A 13878-nucleotide genomic window follows, 5' to 3' on the forward strand; every position below is an offset into this window, starting at 1 on the left:
AGTTGATTCAAATAGAAAATTAAGATCTGTACACTGCTCAATAGAGGTGGAGATAGAATCCATACATGGGTTGACATTGTCCGTCCGATTAGACTGAGTCTGATTAAAGATAGTTAAGACACGCCACTTGTTGCTAGCCTTACCCAGCTTTTCGACTCAGTCCACTTTGAGGACGGTCGTGTCATCACATTTCTCCTGACGAGATTAATTTCTGACTGATTTGAAAAGATTAATTATACGGAACATTTCTGTTATTCTTGGCAAAGAGTTAAAAAAAATCAATTGCAACTGTCACCTTGCTGTTGTCAGCCAAGGCTGGAGCAAAAAGGCTGGTAGGTCTCAGCTCGTACAGACCAGCGCCTGCTGGCCTGAGGCACAGCCAGAGTGGGAGAGAGCACAGCGCTCTTGGATGGTCATTCCCCGCTTAATAACTCACAGCATGGCTGCTGCTTCTGGCAACTGACAGCTCTTGCAGAGGCTGCTGAGGCCGAGATCGGAGGCTCCCTTGCAACTGTGCAGATGCAGTGTTCTTCGCAGTGCCGTCGGCTCTCGTGATTTGTCACTCAGGAGGCTCTGTGTCCAAGCCGACGAAGGAGAAGAGACCATGGCTGGCCGGTCATCACTGGTGCCGCTCCTAGCGACCCGAGATTGCAGGAGCAGAGAGAGAAAGAGCCGGGCGTTTTTAAAAAGCTAGCACACCGCTTCTAAGCAGTCTGCTGAGCCACGCCATCACTAGCACCAGCCCTTTGACTCGCCTCAATTGGGCTTCGTCGGCGCTTTCTGACGGTTTGAGACCACGCTGGACTGTCAGAGGAGCGCACTGTGGAAGGGAGACAGGGGAGCATCCCAAACCACCCAGGCCCATAGCTCTACCTGTCATTCTGTGCCACAGTGCCTATAGGGCCTCCATGGACCGTTAGAAAGAGCGTGAACCACCATTTTGTTTTTGGCACAGCTAGACTAAAATGGTGGACACAGCTGAAATGGGGGGCCTACACCCCAGGATTTGTCTAATACCACCCAGGGGCTCCTGATTATGGTGGAGAAATGATTTAACATATTGTGCACTAGGCCTGTTCCAGTAAGGAGATCTGGAGGAAAACATTTCACAGTTAATAGCTTTCCCAGAACTTGTGACTTTATATACATCATTTCCTGCATGATGTCAAGCAAAGCATCCTATTTTCTTCTAGGTGCCATAAGAAACTTAAAAAAAAAGAATGTGGCTTGATTCTAGAATGTCTTTCAAATTTTAGTAGCTCTAAATAGCCTATATTTTTAATTAAAAAAGAAACAACAATTTTACATTTTTATTTTTTTGTTCACTAAGTAAGCATCTTGGCTTTTTTTGCCTAACTAATTTAATGATTAAGATTAGTTGTACAAAGGAGAATAATCTCTACTTCACACAGCAGGTTCTTATGGTTCACGGAAAGTAGGATCACTTGTAAGGAGCAGAAACTTGTGATTAGGAAAGCTCAGGTTCTTGTAGCCCATTGCATGAAATAAATATCTTCAGCCCTCCTCCCTGTATGTTCTAAGACAATGCAGTTTTCTGCAATATCTAGATTGACATTTGCTGCATAGAAAGCAGCAGAAGCTGTGGCACTTTTGAAGACTTTTCATTTGAAATACACCATTGTTGAGAACCAAAGGTTTGCTCAGATATTAATAGTAGAGTGTTTAATCAGTGACAGCAGGAAGGATACTGTCACCAAACAGGCAAAGTGACATTCATAGATTCTCTGTTTCCCCATTGGTTTCCTCATAATATTTTTCATTCAAAAACACATGGGAAAAAATTATGGAATTTTGTCCAGATACGTCAGCACTTTGATTGTTACTGTGTCTGTTAACATCATTTGTTTCTAATAAATTCCTGTGTTAGATTAGGATCCTATCTAAAAGCAAAGACTGTTCTTTCACTCATAGCTATAAGTGCAGATTTTCATTGTTCAAAATGGGTGATATATTCTTTATGATAAATTAAAGGTATTTTAACTGGGAGCTGATAGTGACAAGTGATGTGATCAGAAATAGATTATGGTACTTGTCTGGTCTTTTGCTGTACAAATAGGGAAAACCCCAACTTTCTGCAATATCAGTTCTAGCAATACTTCTTTTATTAAAAGCTTAGAGATTGTTCCATTTATTTCTCAGGGTGTCTTTTGACAGCTATGCTATTGTTTTCTAAATACAGGTAGTCTTGGACCTATATCCATTTGTTCAGGTACTGTTCAATGTGATGAAGGCACTGAATGAATGGTGGTTATGAGCAGTTCTCAGAGTTCCTGGTTGTACCAGCATCCCATGGCCATGGGATTGCAGTCTGGGTGCTTGACAACCTGTTTTTACTTATGACCAGTTGCTAAGCACCTGCATCACTTGATGATTGTCATTTACAACTTTCCCTGTTAAGGGAAAGAAAAGTCAGGGAGGAAACTGGCAGGGATGGTCATAAGTCTCCCCATTGGTGCACCCTCATCCAGCCCCTCTGTGCTTGCTCTGACCAGTCATGCACCCCTGCACATTTTCCCCAAACCACACTGCACCTCATGCAATATCCTCAACCCGAATGGAATCTCTTGTCCTGTTGTAAGATGAGGGCTAATCTGTACATTAATGGAGTTTTCTGGTTTTCTATTATTGTTACACAATAATGTTACACCCCCATACATAATCATTTTATTGAAAAGGTGTTTTTTTTAAAAAAAAAATCTGCTCACAAGGTATCAAGGGGCCAATGTTTGATTTTCTGTACATTGGCCAAGAAATCCCTTTAATCGCTGATTATTTGTCCCATTCATCTGTTGAAAGACCCTATTTCTGGTTGCAGTATCCTTTGGAAGCACAGCAGATAATTTTTCTACTTTCAGATTGAATAGGTTTATTTGGATTTCTATAAGAATTTAAAAAGAAGCACCTAATCTTTTTGCTGAAAGCTAGATATGAATTCAATATGAAGACATGTTTTTCTCTGCTTTTTTAAAATCAGATTATACAACTACAGTACTCTGGTATGGTTAACGTATTGAATGTTTGTAAAGGCAATCACTTCTCCTGGCAAAGAACAAAGAGTTTTTCCAGAAATGCACAACTCTATGGTATGAGTATCCAACTCTGTGTTATGAGCCGTGAGTTCCCTGCCTCACCCAAACACCCTCCAAGTGAATTCTTGTTTTCATACTCTATTACTTGTCCCTTTCATTATTAGACACTCCACAAAGGCCATGTAATCTTCAGCAGCTGTACATGACACATTTTGCTGCAGTAATTATTCAGGGTGACAACTTGAACTCAGTCATCTGCTTTTATAAAACAGATTGGATGCTTGATTCCCATGAAGTGCTTCATTCATTAGGCAGACTTGGTTAAGTTGCTGGTGTGATTTTCTGAATCTACCAACTCAAGATTGAATCATAGTTAAGAAAGAAGAATATAAGCTACAAGCATTTGCAGATGATTTGGTGTTTATTATGGAAGATCCAATAGAAACAGGGCCCAAACTAGTTGAAATAATAGAAGAATATGGAGAAGTAGCGGGCTTGAAGATCAATAAAGATAAAACAAAAATTTTGGTGAAAAATATGACAGAAAAACAGAAAAGAGAGTTGATGGGGAAACTGGATATACAGGTGGTGAAAAATGTGAAATATTTGGGTATTCAATTGACATCAAAGTGTGTAACACTAAAGGAGGATAACTATTATAAGGTGAGAACACAAATAGAAATAGATTTGGAAAGATGGAAAAACCTACAATTATCATTGATGGGAAAAATAGCAGTAATAAAGATGAATATACTTACCAAGATTGCTATCTCTATTCCAAGCAATACCGATAAAATTGGAGAAAAGATTCTTTGAAAGTATGAACAAAATAGTGGGGAAATATATATGGCAGGGGGGGGGAAGCAAGAATTAATATAAAAATGTTGCAAGATGCAAGAATTTGAGGTGGATTTAGATTACCAAATTTAGAATTGTATTATCAAGCAGTGGGATTAGCTTGGATGAAAGAATGGATTCTTCTGAGTAATACAAGATTATTGACATTGGAAGGTCACAATTTGCAACTAGGTTGGTATGCTTTTTGTGGTATGGTAAAAGTAAGGTACATGGCTATTTTCAAAGACATTATGTAAGGAATGGATTGTTAACAATATGGGAAAAAGTGAAAGGGAAATACTATTTAGTAATACCAATGTAGTATTTCAACAATGGAAGCATTGACACATCCAAATATTAGTAGTACAAAAAATATCATTAGATAAAAAGATATTTTAACAAAAAGGGGGAATTAAAACAAAAACAAGAATTAGAAAAACAAGGGATTGATATATGATGGTTTCCACGATTGCAAATGCAAGCAAGATAATGAAAAAGATAAAAGGGAATACGATTTTAACTTAGGAACTTTGGAGCTGGATAAGATATTTATGGGAACGGAAGAAAAAATAATTAAGAAACTATATAGCTACCTATTAAGAGCTAGCTTAGAAGAAGAAGTGGTTAAAGATACAATGTTAACTTGGGCAAAGAATTTTGGCCACACGATTGAGCTAGAAAAGTGGCAATAACTATGGGAAAGGAACTATAAATTAACCATGTCAACGGCCTATAAAGAAAACTTATACAAAATGTTTTATAGATGGCACATGACACCTGGAAAATTAGCAAAGATGTCTAAAGACAAATTAGCGAATTGTTGGAAGCGTCAACAAGCAATAGGCTCCTACTATCATATGTGGTGGACATGTGCAGAAGCAAGGGAATATTGGACTAAGATAAGAGTATGGTTAAAGAAAATGTTACAGCAAGAAATTTAGACCAGAGATATTCTTATTAGGTATTATCCAAGAGAAATTCAAGAAAGAGGATACCTATTTGATTATACATGTAACTACAGCAGCAAGAATTATATTTGCCCAAAATTTGGAAATCAAATAAGCTACCAACAGATGAAGAGATAATAAAAAAGATATTAGATTGTGCAAAGATGAATAGGTTGACAATGAAAATAAAGGATAAAAAGGAATCAGAGTACTTCAAGACATGGGGAACATTCTGGCTAGAGAAAGGAAACTAGAAAAGAAAATAGGGAGAAGATATAGAACCCAGATGAGGCACTGTTAAATGGAAAGGGTGGGGGAGAAGGGGAAATCAGAAAAGAAAATATTAAATATATAAGTATACATCCAAAAGCAAGATATAAAAGGGAGGACAATATAGCTAGGATAGATTAGCGAAGGTAAGGGAATAAGAAATGATATCAATTATATTTGGGTCTGTGGAAATACCATCCCAAGGAAATATAAACTGAGGCCGGAAAGAGACACCTACAATAATAGAAAAGAAAGAGAGAAAGGAGGAGAACATGAAAGGAAGATGGGGGAAAGAAGAAAGAGGAGAAATGGATGGAAGGGAGAGGAAGAGAAGGAGAGAGGGTAGGAAGGGGAAGAGGAAGAGGAGGAGTGGGAGAAAGGCAAAGGGAGGAGAAAGGGGAAGGAGAGGAAGAAGGAAGAAAGTAGAGAAAGGAGGGAGGGAGAAAAGAAAGGGAAAATGAGGTGGTGTTACAACAGGAAAAAAGGATGGTAAATAAAGCAACCCAAACTGTATATTATAACCTATTAAATGAAATAACAAATGTATAAGAATGATAAATGTATAGAAGAATAACAACTATATGAATGTATACTTAAAATGCTATGTAAGAGGAAAAAATAAAATAAATTCTGGGGGGAAAAATTGAATCATATCTCTGTGATTCATAGATATCTAGATGAAAGGATCCTGTTGCTTATCTCAACAGCTTCTGTAGTACTGATCTGTGTATGTCATAACTCTTCCAATTTGAGGTTGTTAAATTAAAATACGTATTTTATTTTCCATCCTCTCCTTTTTTCCTCCTCTGCCCCATTTAGTCAGTATGACTGCAATTGGATATAATTTAGGAAAAGGGTATGAGGTCCACCAAAAGTTTCTTATTCCTGGAATATCCTGATCAGGCATTGAAAGATGCATAAGACATATGTATGAATTTGTATATAGGAACTGCACATATTTATAGGCAATCAATGAAAGAATTTCAGTTATAAGCAAGTTATAGTTCTTCTGCATTGTAAAGCAAATTATTTCAAAATATAAGTATGTCTTCTCTATACATTAAAAGGTTTTTGATAGATTGATTTCTCATGTTTTGCAGTTATAGTGAATTGATTGAGAAAATTTGCTCCATTATCTCTCAGCAAAACCAAAATTGAATTTTACAAGTAGTAATGAATTCTATGAATTTAAATTATAGATATCAAAAGGGAAGTCCTGCTTCTTATATAATCATTAACAGCCCTTTGATGTTCCAAAATTTGGATCAAGCAATATGAAACACATACTTTTTTAAAAAGAATATTTGGGTTTCAGGAAGGTCTGTTAACAAAAACATATCATATTTTTGGATTATAAGACTCACAGGAGTATAAGACGCACCATGATTTTGAAGAGGTAAATTTAAAAAAAAAAGGTTTTTGCACTCTGCAGGCCTCCCAAGCACTCTGCATGCCTTGTTTTTTGCATCTGGCTACAGTGACTTAACACTTGAGCTTCTGCAGTTTGTTCCTCATAGAGCTGCCTCTAAATACCCCTTGACAACTGCAGGTGATCCAAAATGTAGCTCTGTGCATGCTGACAGGGACTTGTCTGTTTGACATCTATGTTGCAAGATTGCACTGGGTACCTGTGATATTCCAAGTTCAAATCAAATATTGTCTATGGCGGGTGTCGGCAACCCGCAGCTCTAGAGCCACATGCAGCTCTTTTACCCCTCTGCTGCGGCTCCCTGTGGCTCTGTGGCAGAGGGATGAAAGAGCTGTTGCACTGTCGTGATGGCGGTGATGGGCATCGCCTTAGTGCAGGAGCAAAGCACCCCTGTACTTTCCTTTGTGCAGCAACAGGATTCCACCTTTGTGGAATTTGCTGTTGCCATCAGCAAAGCGGTCTGGAAGAGAATGGCAGGGGCAGATCTTGAGGGGTGGGGGCCATCCCCCAGGCCTGGCTTTCCTCCTCCCTTGTCAGTGAAGCCAAGAGAAAGAAGGGGGTGGCTTGGGGAAGTGCTCCCCTCCCCGACTGAGTGATGAGCAAAAAAGCCTAGTGGGAGGCGTAGCAGCTGGCCCGGCAGAAGCATCCCCATTGGTGAGTCGAATGGTGGGGAGGCCTGGCCTGGCTTTTGCACCGGGACACTGTTCAGCACCTCCAGATATGAGCCGCTGCCTTTGAAACATTCTTGCATCTTTGAGGAAGCTGGCGCCATGGTGGTGGTGGGGGAAGCAGAGGCATCAGAGCCTCTCCCCCCTCCTCAGCAATCCAGGCCTTGGACGAGTGTGGAGAGTTATGGGCTGAGCACCAGAGGGTCAGGAGGCACACTTCGATGTCACCCAACATGCATTTCCACGTGCGCTCCTGTGTCCCGAAGTGGTATTGAATGGGGGGGGGGGTAGTAGGGTTAAGGATGCAAGGGGAAGGGTAGCGGGGCTTCTAGGAAGAGAAGCCCAACTGGCTTTCCTTTTGCTGGGGGGCAGGGGGAAGACCCAATATCCCCTCCATGGCTGGCCCGCTGCTCTCGCAGTGCCTTGCACAGCAGAGTGAAAGTGTGCTTCACAATGGGGGAAACTGTGTCCCCTCCTCCTCCTGGAGCCCATTACAATGCAGAGCTGCAATGTGACCCTGCCTACCTGCTCCTGTGAACTCTCCTCCCTCCCTCCCTCCCTCCCTCCCTCTCTCTCATCTCTTTCTTTCTTTCTCTCTCCCCTCCCTCTACCCCATCCCCACTTCCAAACCCCCACACCCAGGGAATAACTGTAAGGAAATTTGGCCACGTTTCTCTGTCTCTGGAAAGATACAAAAATAATAGCAATAGCAATAGCAATAGCAGTTAGGCTTATATACCGCTTCATGGGGCTTTCAGCCCTCTCTAAGCGGTTTACAGAGTCAGCATATTGCCCCCAACAACAATCCGGGTCCTCATTTTACCCACCTCGGAAGGATGGAAGGCTGAGTCAACCCTGAGCCGGTGAGATTTGAACAGCCGAACTGTAGAACTACAGTCAGCTGAAGTAGCCTGCAGTGCTGCATTTAACCACTGCGCCACCTTGGCTCTAAACCTTGCATTGCAAAAGGAGTGACTGTCAGGCTGTTATATCATAGCGTCACAAGGTTTCTGTCTTAGATCACCGCACACACTTCAGAGAAGCATCATCCCAAGCAGCAGCACTCTCACACAGGTACGTGCACGTATCCTGCAACACAAACACACACACACACACACACACACACACACACACACACACTATGGAATTGTCTGCTCCAACCTGACTCAACGGGAGCAAGGCAGTCCTCAGAGGAAGGCTATTGACTCCCATTTTTAATGAAGAAGTGTGCTGAAACCAGAAAACTGTACTGTTTAGAGGGCTTTTGGAACTGAATGTTCATAATCTTTTACTTTATAAAGTCTAATTATCTAGGTTTTTTGGTTATCTGGTTTTCTTAGTAAATTAGATCAATAAGTTATATTACATTACAATGCATTGATTTTAGGATTAATATTGGATGTTATATAACTTTGTATCTCCTTTATTATTGTGGGCCATTGGATTAGATTGCACATGAATAATAATTGTTGTTTTATAATGGGCACATATTATTTAGTCAATATTGTAGACAAAAACTCAGAACATTTTTGATAGAAGTATCACTGAAAACAGGAAAGTGAATTTAGCAGTTGGGAAATAAACTGTCAGATTTTCTTATGAATTAGCAATTAAGAACAAGAAAGAAAGCAGAAACCATCTTTACAATGGAAAGAGATAAATAGTAGTGTGAATACAAAATATACCAAGTGTATTGGATATCTTAGGGAAGTGTACAAGCAATGCAAACTGGGTGCATTTCAACCTCATTGTAGAGTTGGGAAAAATACAGAAGAGGACAACTGAAATGGCCATGATATTGTAACATTTTCCTGATAAAGAAAGCAGAATATATCAGGGCTTTTACGTTTAGGAAAAAAAGAAAAACATACAGAGCAAAATAGAGAAGTCAATTTTTTTGACAGCGGATTGAGAAAAGATTTTAAAAAGTATAATACAAACCAGATCTATTTTGTAGAATTACGTAGCTTTGAGAAATTTATGGAAGATAGAGTTGTCAATCAATATTAGCCATGATAGTTAAATAGAACCTCTTGGTACAGTGGTAATATTTCTCCAGATGCCACTTGCAAAGGGACAAATAGCAATTCATGCCCTGCTACAGGTATCCCTGAAGCCCATTTTCAATATACAATTGGTTATGCTTTAACCAGACTTTCAGAATCCTTGATTTACAGGTTATTCTCTTGCTCATTTGACTGGCAACATAAATCCTGGTATTTCTTTGTCTTTTCCGTCCTTGATGGGAAAAATTGAAGGGAATTTATGTGGGCATTTGGCTCTGGGAAGCACAGAAACATCTCTGAAGCAGCTGTCAAACCCCATAAAACTCCAAATGCATGGCATCTTAATGCTGGTTTAGGTCCGGAACTCGGACCTTTTGAGAACAGCCTTCTAACACACAGGCTTTCCCATATGATTAAGCCAAATAGCAGTTTTGAATCTTTTTCCCCTCAACCTAGAAAGATTGTGAAAAGAGGGATACTATACATTTGTTTCCCTATTCAAGTATGTTGTTTGAATAGAGCTGTGTACATAATACGCTGTTCTAGAGATACCTAGCCCAGGTAACCAAGTCTTTGATAATCCACTTCTCAAGGAAAGCACCCCATGTGAACACTTTTTATGGGACTTTTTTCATCTTTGCAAAAACTAGGGTGCTTTGCAAGATCTTCATATAAAGGCAGAACTATGTTCCTGCATGAGGAATCAGTTGAGTAATCATGGTAGGAGCTATTTGCACAGTTTACCTGAGTTATGTTTTTACATTTCAAAAGTTCTATCGCAAATGCTCTTTGATCTTCTGTCATAGTTACAGACTAGTTTTGAAAATGCATGTCACAGTAGTTTGGCCTGAGTTTATCGGGGTTTTTTTCATAATTACTTCAAAGATTTTTTTTAATGCATTGAAAAAATAGGCTTTCTTCCCATGGTATTCTGTAGCTAAAAGGTCTTAAATATTCTCACCACATGCTGATGAGTTTGAAAAAGAAAACCTGGAAAATGTGAAATAGCAGCTTGTGATATGATTTGCTACAAATGTCACCTTTAATATGCTGATCAAATGTATGAAATGTCTATTTATAATGTGGTATCACCACTGCAAGAGCAGTACAGAAACTAAAGAGTTTATATATATATATATATATATATATATATATATATATATATATATATATATATATATATATATATATATATATATATATATATATATATATATATATATATATATATATATATATATATATATATATATATATATATATATATATATATATATATATTATGTTTTCATTCTATACAATCACATATTCACTGTGCTTAATCAGGGCATATAACATTGAATATAGAAAATGCCCTCTACAATACAAACCCAGTATACCACCTTGGCCCGCCATACACCCTCTTTCAACCCCCTCCAACTTTCATTCTTCCTTCTCGCACACCCCTCTACGCCTACTTCCCCTCCCCTTCTTTCTAACCTTAACCCTATCGTTCCCTCTCCATTCCCTCCCTCCCTTCTCCTCCTCCTCTCTCTCACCCTCTCCACCCTCCTTCTTCTTTCACTCGACTCTTTCCTTCGGTATCTATTACCTTCCAGTATATTCGGTTTGTTCTATTTTCGCACTAACATTGAAAAGCCACAGTATACAAATACAATCATGGAATTTAATACATATTGTATTTCCCCCCTCCCCCCTCCCCCTAAATCCCCACCTCCCTTCCCTCCCCCCGACTTCCCAAAGACCATACGTGGTATAACTTTTGAACAATCACAGTCTAAAATGGCTGCCTGGCTTCTTGTTCCTCAGAAGCCAGTGCTAAAGACTAAAAATATCTAGAGCCTCCGGTGTCTATTCGTACTACCAACGGAGCCCCCTGGAAGGATTTGGTCCCAGGATTTTTACAAGGCTCAGCATTTTACTGGTAACTGCTTGTGGCTGTCTCCCTGAGTAACGAACTGCGGCGGCTTGGTTCGGCGACTGCGGCGCGGGAGAGAAGATGGCGACGCCGCGCTGATAATCTCAGCGTTTGCAACTTCTCGGCTCTCCCCCTCCCTGCTGGTCGTGACAGGCTTGGAATGGTGCGGAGAGCTTAGGGGGCTCAATTAATTAATTTTTACCATCTTTTTTTACCATCTTTTTACCATCTTTTTAACATCTTGAAGGCGACGCCGCGCTGATAATTTCAGCGTTTTGCAACTTCTCGGCGCTCCCCCCCTCCCTGCTGGTCGGGACAGGCTTGGAGTGGTACGGAGAGCTTGGGGGGCTTAATTAACTAATTTTTTACCATCTTACCATCTTGAAGGCGAGGATTAACTTGTTAAAGACCATTGGGAGTTGTGGTTGGGGTGGTTGGGGTGATTGGCTGCGTTTACCAGCTCGTAGCCCCCCCCCCTCGGACATCCCCCTCCCGTTTTATCCTGTTGACTCTGCTGCCAGCTGCCTGTCCACTCCTAGGGTCCCTGGGCCGCTTGCCTGTTTGGCTAGGGGACTGAACGGAGGACGGAAGACGGAGCCCGAAATAGGACGTTTCGATCTGAGGAGGAAGAAGGTCTGGACGCCCCTCCCTCCCCCCAGCCTTGTCCCATTTACCATCGCAGCTGCCTTAATTATTATTCCTTTGTTACTGTTTATTAGGAATATTGGGAACAACAGATGATGGCAGCAGTAGGGACAAGGTTTGGGCATCAAGAAAACCATCATTTTCCTCCCCTTTGCCTTGAGCAGCTGGGGCCAGTTTTAGATCTTGGCCCACCGGACTATGGACATTATATAACCCTAGGAAAGAGACTTTCTCCTATGTGGTTCGCTGATTTCTTCTGGGACTTTAAGGGGAATAAGACTGAACAATCTTTGTTTATAAACATCAGGCATTTTTGCCTCCCCTTTATTACACACGACTGCCTTGTATACTATCGAACTTTGACCTTCCAGTTGTGGACTTTTCTTTGGGGCATAGAAGAAGGAGAAGAGTGGAGCCCCCCATTAGGGTGTGACCCCCCCCCTCAGGAGAGGGTGGATTAATACGTTGGACTGCTACGAACTTAATACTATCTTGAACCTGCGCAACCCTATCATTTTCTAATTTTAACTGGTATGTTGAGTGCATGGGATTGTCTGGTTGTATGAATGATCTCACTTTTATTTTATTTAGCTGTATTTGTGTTTTAATTCTATTAGTGAGGACTGCTTGTGTGAGAGTTTGAGTATGAATGATTCGGAGGACCTGGCGGGTTATATGGGGGCCACTGGGGTGGTTGGGGGGGCCATATCCACGGGAGAGGGTCGGAGCATTGCGGTCATAACAGGGAGAGGCAGATATGGCGGGGACTTTAGGGCAGGCCATCATTGGGGAAGGAGGGTTCGCTATATTACAGAGATCCCTCCTTCCGGCCCTAGGAGTCCCACTCCAAGGTCAGATGGCGCGAGTGATCAGGACCCTGGTCTCAGGCTGCTGTCGCTAAATGCCAGGTCTGTGGTTCATAAGGCCCCCCTCATCCGGGACTTGATAACCGATGAGGGCGCAGACCTGGCATGTATTACTGAAACATGGCTGGGCACGGAGGGAGGAGTCCCCCTCGTTGAGATGTGCCCAGCCGGATTTCAGGTGCTACACCAGCCGAGAGCCCAGGGAAGGGGTGGCGGTGTGGCTATTGTAGTCCGGGAGTCTTTAGTACCTCGTAGGATCCCTGCTCCGGAGCTTGTCGGGTGTGAGTCCCTGCTGGTGAAGCTGGACCTCATGGGTCAAGTGGGTTTGCTGCTTACGTACCTGCCTCCCAACTGCGTTGCAGCAGCCCTCCCCTCGCTCCTCGAGTCAGTAGCCGAGCTAGCAGTTGAGTTCCCTAGACTTATAGTTCTGGGGGACTTCAACTTGCCTTCGCTCGGTGAACGCTCTGACGGAGCGCAGGAGTTCATGGCTTCCATGACAGCCATGGGCTTGACTCAGGTAATTCGAGGCCCAACCCACTCAGCGGGTCACACGCTCGACCTCGTATTCCTCTCGGAGCAGTGGAGTTATGATCTTGGTCTGAGGGGTAATGAGATCATACCCCTGTCGTGGTCAGACCACTGCCTACTGAGGCTAGACTTCCGGAGGCCAAACCCCCACCGTAGGGAGGAGGAACCGACCAGGTGGTTCCGCCCCAAGTGACTGATGGACCCTGTTAGGTTCCAGACGGAGCTTGGGGTTATTCCAGATACTCTCGCCCACAGTTCGGTGGAGACTCTTGTCGCTGCCTGGCACTCGGCAGCTTCGGGGTCTCTAAACCGGATTGCGCCACTACGGCCCCTCCGGGTCAGCGGCCCCCGGAGGCCTCCTTGGTTTACCGAGGAGCTCCGGGAGATAAAGCGCCGGAGGAGACGCCTAGAGCACCTGTGGAGATCAGACAGGTCCGAATTGAACCGGGCACTTGTAACAGCATGCACCAAGGAGTATACTCGCGCTTTAAGATCGGCAAAAAGAACACACATTGCCTCCTTGGTAGCGTCCGCCGAGTCCCGCCCAGCCGCCCTGTTTAGGATAACCCGCTCCCTCCTAAATAGGAGGGAGACGGGGGACCCCTTACAGGGTAAGGCTGAGGAGTATGTTCAGTTCTTGGCGGACAAAGTTGCCCGGTTTCGAGCGGACCTGGACTCCACTCTTGCAGAGCCAGCTGAGACACAGGGGAAAGA

The 13878-nt window shown here is 42.3% G+C and overlaps 1 protein-coding gene across 2 annotated transcripts in view; it reads left to right on the forward strand.

Moving 5' to 3' along the window:
* SUFU (SUFU negative regulator of hedgehog signaling) overlaps positions 1-13878 on the forward strand; it is an 87586-nt gene that overhangs the window by 57165 nt on the left and 16543 nt on the right. The window lies entirely within an intron of this gene.

Source organism: Thamnophis sirtalis, unplaced genomic scaffold, assembly GCF_051295495.1.
Source record: "Thamnophis sirtalis isolate CommonGarterSnake01/CBP01778 unplaced genomic scaffold, rThaSir2_p1.2 scaffold_11, whole genome shotgun sequence".
Classification (NCBI taxonomy): Eukaryota; Metazoa; Chordata; class Lepidosauria; order Squamata; family Natricidae; genus Thamnophis; species Thamnophis sirtalis.